Consider the following 6,212-nt stretch of genomic DNA (forward strand, 5'->3'; position numbering starts at 1 on the left):
GGGCCATTCCGTTCTGTTCTGGATGGGTTCTGGGCACCTCGGTGTTCAGTCATGCCGGCCACATGACCACGGAAGCGTCTTCGGACAGCGCTGGCTCTTCGGCTTAGAAATGGAGATGAGCACCACACCCTAGAGTCGGACACGACTGGTTGGGGACACCTTTACTTTTTTACCTTTTTAATATTACAATATTGTGAAATCGGTGCTCTTCTAATAAAAATATGTACCATGTCTTTTAGTTCAGCTTCTGTACTTAAGGACTGAATAATGGCTAATGTAATGCCAGTTTTTAGAAAAGGATCCTGGGGGGATCTTGGAAATTGCAGGCTGGATAACTTAACATCTGTTCCAGGTGAATTGGGTGAAAGCATAATTAAAGATAAAATTAGTAAGCATATTGGAGGACAAGCCCTTCTGTAAAAGAATCAATATGGATTCCACAAAGGTAACTCCTGCCTCACTCTTTCAGAATTATTTGACAATGTCAATAAACATGTGAAACAACAAAGAGTTTTGTGGCTCCTTAAAGCCTAACAAATTTATTGTGTTTATCACCCAACAACATTTGAGAATACCCACTGTTAAAGTAGTTATCACTGTCTGTACTTTTTTTGCATCTCAATTCCCTCTGATAACACTGTTTACAGCTCTCCCCCTTCCCCCTTCATGTTCTATAGATCAGCCAGTTTGAGATTGACACTTCATCTATCCTATGAAGTGGGCAGTGTCCACAAAATCTTATGCCAGAATAAAGAAATTTGTTAGACTAAGGTGCCACAAGACTCTTGTTTTTGCTGCTACAGACTAACAGGGATACCATTGTGGAAATAAACATCTGGAGAGGGACAGGTATTGGAAAAAGGGATTTGTGGACATTTTGTGGCTTATGCATCACTCCCATACAATTATATGTGACTGGTGAGTTTGTTTGGGTTTGGCACATTTGAAAGTTGCCATTTTGCCCTTTTTTTCCTGGAATATGGACTATTGGCTGGAACAGATACCAAAATGTGGTTTCTGTTAAGGTTTTGTGGCTCATTACATCCCTCCCATCCGGTTATGTGTGCCTGGTTAGTTTGGGGCTCAGTCCTATGGGGATAGTCAGCTGCCTCTGAACTTGGAGGCGACCAACTATCCAATGCAGGGCAGGCGGAGCATGGAGGGGGTCCTCTCTTCTGTGCTCCGGCCACCCTGCATTTGTGGCTAGACAGCTGATTTCAGCTGTCTGGCCAGAGCACCTTGGAGCGGGGGGGGGGGAGCGGACAGCACATAGGAAGCATCATAATGGTGCTTCTGCTATCCCCTCCCCTCCCCTCCCCCAGGAATTCCCCCTTTTCCCCACTCTGCACTGCTCTTACAAGTGCGAAGCTGGGGACAACTGCGCTGCCTACGAGGCAGAGGGGAGGGGGCAGGGAGGTGGTTTTCTGGGAACAAACCTTGGAGCGCAGGCTCCGAGCTCAGTTCCCAGAAAATGAAAAATCATATGGCTGTCTAGCCACTTCCTAGCAGCCATAGGATTGTGCCCTTGGTGGATCTGGCTCTCTTGGACATCTGTCCTCACCTATGGAGCCTGAAGAAGCGTACCAGTGATGAAGATAGTGTTTTACAGAGTGCCATCTGTGCACGTGGTATTTGTTCTACTGGGTCGCAGAAGGAGAAGACAGATCCTTGCCCAAGGAGCTTTCAGTCTAAATGTGGACAGGGTGAGGTGGGTGGCAGAGACAATACGGAGAGGAGAGGAGAAGGTGAAATCAGGGTAAAAAGAACATGAACATGGGTGATGTTTCAGTTCGAGATTTGGACTTAGGCCATAAACAAAATGGATGGACTGCCATTTTACAGGGAATATTCACTTAAACTAGAGGACTTGAGACGAGCACGTGGGATAAAGAGAAAGCTTCAGATGTAGAATGTTGGGTCAAAGGTTTATCCTGAACACAGGAAATAATATTACATTGATTGGCGCTCTGTGTAAAAATGGTCTCAGAAGCATTCATACACACTAGTGAGATCATTGGATCAACTGATGTTTTTAGTTTGTTCATTTAATACTAGAAGCAGCCTTTCAGGTTACACTAAACTCTTCTTCAGGCTTAGGTTATGAGATCAAACATCAAACTTGCCAGAGAGTCTACCTGATGGTTCCCTAGTTGCATAGGTTTACTGGCCACTGCTGTTGCCATGGAGACTGCCTAGGTTGAATGCAAACACGACATTCTAACAGCATGTATGATGTCACAAGCAGGATAAGCTCCAAATCATGGCAAAGTGAGAGGCAGTTAACAGTCTGACTGAGGCCTCACGCTGTCAAGATGGATCTTCATGACAGGTGATAAAAAACTTCCTTTGGGACTACACTGACTTCTACCATAGGGGGGAAGTTTTGGAATGATTTACAGAGATGGTTCCCATGATCCTTATCTGTGTATCTTGTAAAACAGAGGTGTAGAACCAAAATTGGGTGGGGGAAGCCCCTTTCCCCACGGAGGCAGTGTGGGTGAAGCCAGGGCAGAGTCCCCATCGGAGGACTGAGGAGGCTTGACTGCCTTGGCTTTGTTGTGCATGGGGCTTCCCTGAATAGGAAAGCCCAAGAGCAGTGAAGAAGCAGTGCTGTGGAATGCACTGTTTGGACATCAGAAAGAACTGTGACGATTCCTCTCCCTACCTCTTCCCCAACCCCATTAGGGGCAGGGCTGATAGAGGGGTGGGGCTTGCAGTGCTGAGGCAGGGTCCCCAGATGTGGCACATCCTCCACAGGCCGGATTACTCCTGTGGGCACAGATTCTACACCCCTATTGTATAAGAAACTGTAGCCATTTGTACATTTGGGTGCCCTTCACATAAAAAGTTTTGCCTGTGTTATTTTGTAATTTGATAGCTGGAGCTGTGTACAAAATAAAACATAAGAAGCAGCCCATAGAAACTGCAGGGTGACAAAAGGAGTAGATGGTCATGATGTTATGTAGTGCACAAGCTATTTAGGGCTGCATTAATTAAACATAAAATTTGAAGTTCTAATTTTATTTAAAAGTATTTTTAGGCCGTCTTTAAAGGTAGAACCCACTCAAGACAGTGTACAAGATAAAAACCATACAAAACAAATACAATTTTTTAAAGATCAGTAAATACGTATGCAATAAAAATCTAATAAAAACAATGGTTACCAATAAAACCAGCAGTCCAAGCACCATGAAAAGGCCAGTGAAAACAGGTGGGTCTTCAGAGCTTTTCTGAAGGCCTGCCAAGAAACGGCCTGATGAACCCCCAATGAAAATTGATTCCGGTGGGGCCACCACTGAGAAAGCCCTCTCCCTTGTACTCACTAGCCTAACATGTAACCCTATAGGACACGATGAAGCATTGGTGCAATATGCTCTTGGTTGGTGTCACAATGCTGGCTGCAGGCGTGTCCCTGCATTTTGAATCTAGGGGCAGATAACATCAATCTCCCGGCCTACTCTTCCATCTAGTCTGTGGGCCAAGAGCTGAAAGTTGCTACCTTACATAGCAAGTAAGGTGGCAAAACTTCGTTATGAGTTTTTGAAAGGTTTATGTCTCTAGATTGTATTTTCAGGTGATAGCCTGTTCTGACTGGTTTTTATGATGTCATCAAGATGGCTGAAGCCATCTTTTTCTAACTTTTCTAATCTAAGCTGTAATGTGTGAACCAAAATGTCTGATTTAAAATTTAAAAGCTAATAAATGCATTGGAAAGCTAATAAATTCTCTTACAAATAACTAATTGTAATAATGACCTTACTTTTTACCATTTTCATGGTACATGCTATATATCAAGAAAAAAATTAAGATGTTCCCTCATTTTTATACAGTTTACTGCATATGACACATTAACTGAAGCAGATATGCACCTAAAGGGTATTAGACAATTGTAGGGTATTCTTTTACTTTTCCAACGAGCCTCAGCTTGAATACATGGGTTGGACTCAATGGTCATATAGGCCCCTTCCAACCCTACTATTCTATGATTCTACATTAATTTTGATATGCCATAGGTGGACACATATGAGCATATCCATGTTTCATGTAATTTTACCCAGTGTATGGATAACAGGTAACTTTGTGTTATTGCAAAGAAATATCTAGTAGTTTTGTGAGTTCAGCAACTGTTCAGCAAATTCAAAAAATTGAATTTTAATGTTCGTCACCACTGCAGTCATCTACTGAGTCTTCAGGTTCAGCTGCAAAGTCTACATCTGTTTTTTTTCTGGTTGTTACATGACTGTAGTTACACACAGCACTGCAAGCATGTCCGTTGAATAGGCATGAGCAGTTTGGTAGTTGACAGGAATGCACACTTGCATGGCAACATCTCCAAAACTGCAGTTGGTGGTTGATGCATCCAATCAATGACAAAATTGTCACCTCTGTCTTTTATCCATCCATAATCTTTTGGGCTAGGTACATGTGGCTGGTTTTTTAAACTGCATCTCCAAATTCCTGCCTGGAAATTGGTCCTAAGAGTGTGCATGAATAGGCAGTCATTCCATGGTGGAAGCTGACTGGACTTCACCTCTCCTTGATTGGCACAAAAAAGTTCATAGCATAGGTCATTTACAGAAGTAGTATGGGTAGCTGGAACATACATTTGACAGGTGAATTGCTGTAACATCTCAAGCATCTCTGTAGAGATTTCCTATAGATTCCCAAGTTGACTGAACATCTCCTAGTAGTTCTTGTCCTTTCTCAGTAGTTTCAAGGGAGTTACCTTACCCCGACCAGCAAAAGCACTCACAGCGTTGCAGCCAACCAGGGCATCAGACTCATCCTCTCCGACTGAACTTGTGAGTTTGCTTACATCAATAAATCTTATGTGACTCTTTATGTGACTCATGGTATTTCACTTGCAAAGCTAGGGATGGACGAAAGTCCGTTACCTGGTCCCGCAGCTTGCTTCACGGTGGGGGGGAGGCACTCCGTTTCTCCCCCCGAAATTCTTGGTGGGGGGGCAGGCGCCCCATCCCTCCCCGCCGAAATTCTGGCCGGGGGGGAGCGCCCCGTCTCCCCGGCCGCGAATCTCGTCTCCTGCCGGGACGCAAATGGCGGCGGCCGTAGCCGCTGCCGTTTGCGTCCCTGCAGTCAGCCGTGATAGGCTACGTAAATCCTTACGTAGCCTATCATGGCTGACTTTGGGGGGGGGAAAGCATGTACGCAAATGGCGCCGCCCATGGGCGCTGCCATTTGCGTTCCTTATTTGGGCACGTCTAGTCTACGTAAATATTTACGTAGACTATGGCGAAAATAAGGGCAATGCAAATAGCGTTGCCCTTATTTTCGCCGTAGTCTACGTAAATATTTACGTAGACTAGATGTGCCCAAATAAGGAAATCAAATGGCGGCGCCCATGGGCGCCGCCATTTGCGTACGCGCTTTTTTCCCCCCCAAAGTCAGCCGTGATAGGCTACGTAAACTTTTACATAGCCTATCACGGTGTTTTTCGAAAATCTAGCCATGATAGGCTACGTAAATCTTTACGTAGCCTATCACGTTTGTTGGTTTTTGTTTTTTTTTCACTTGGAAATGGCGGCGGTGGCAGCCGGTCGGAAGACCGGCCGCCGCCGCTGCCACGCCACCGCCACACCGCCAGGAGCTGCCGCCAGGAGGGACATTCGCCGAAGGTAAGTCCCATCCCAGGGGGTGGCGGGGTGGCGGCGGACCGTTTCTCCACCAATTTCGGGGGGCCGAATGCGTTGGCATTCGGCCCCCTGGAGATTCGTGGAGAAATTCTCTGACATCCCTATGCAAAGCTAATGCATAATACCAATACCTTGGTGTCTTCTGAAATGACAATAGCTTTTGTCCCTGCCTTTCCTGCATGAAGGGCACGCAGCAGCATTCGAGTGTCAGCTTCTTCTTGTGTAGATCTCACAGACTTTTCCTGATAGTCTTTGGTGATTTTGAAACAGGCCTCCTCACTTGTTACATAAAGTGTTTTGTCTTCTAACCTCTTCATGCATTTAGGCATCCTCCACTGTTGCACCAAGAACTTGATGAGTTCAGCCTTCTTAGATGAGCTGCACAGATACCATCTTAACTGCTGAATTTTGTGAGCAGGTACAATATTCTTCAACTGCAGACTAGTATTTCTGGTTTGCTTACATCTTTCAGCATCTTTTGAGGCAATTTTCCAGGTAAACAGTAAAGACAACATTGATCCTTTCACTCTGCATACTGTCATGAAGTACGACACAGAA

Source organism: Heloderma suspectum, chromosome 4 (genome assembly GCF_057233095.1).
Source record: "Heloderma suspectum isolate Gila_16-S chromosome 4, 16-S_ref, whole genome shotgun sequence".
Lineage (NCBI taxonomy): Eukaryota > Metazoa > Chordata > Lepidosauria > Squamata > Helodermatidae > Heloderma > Heloderma suspectum.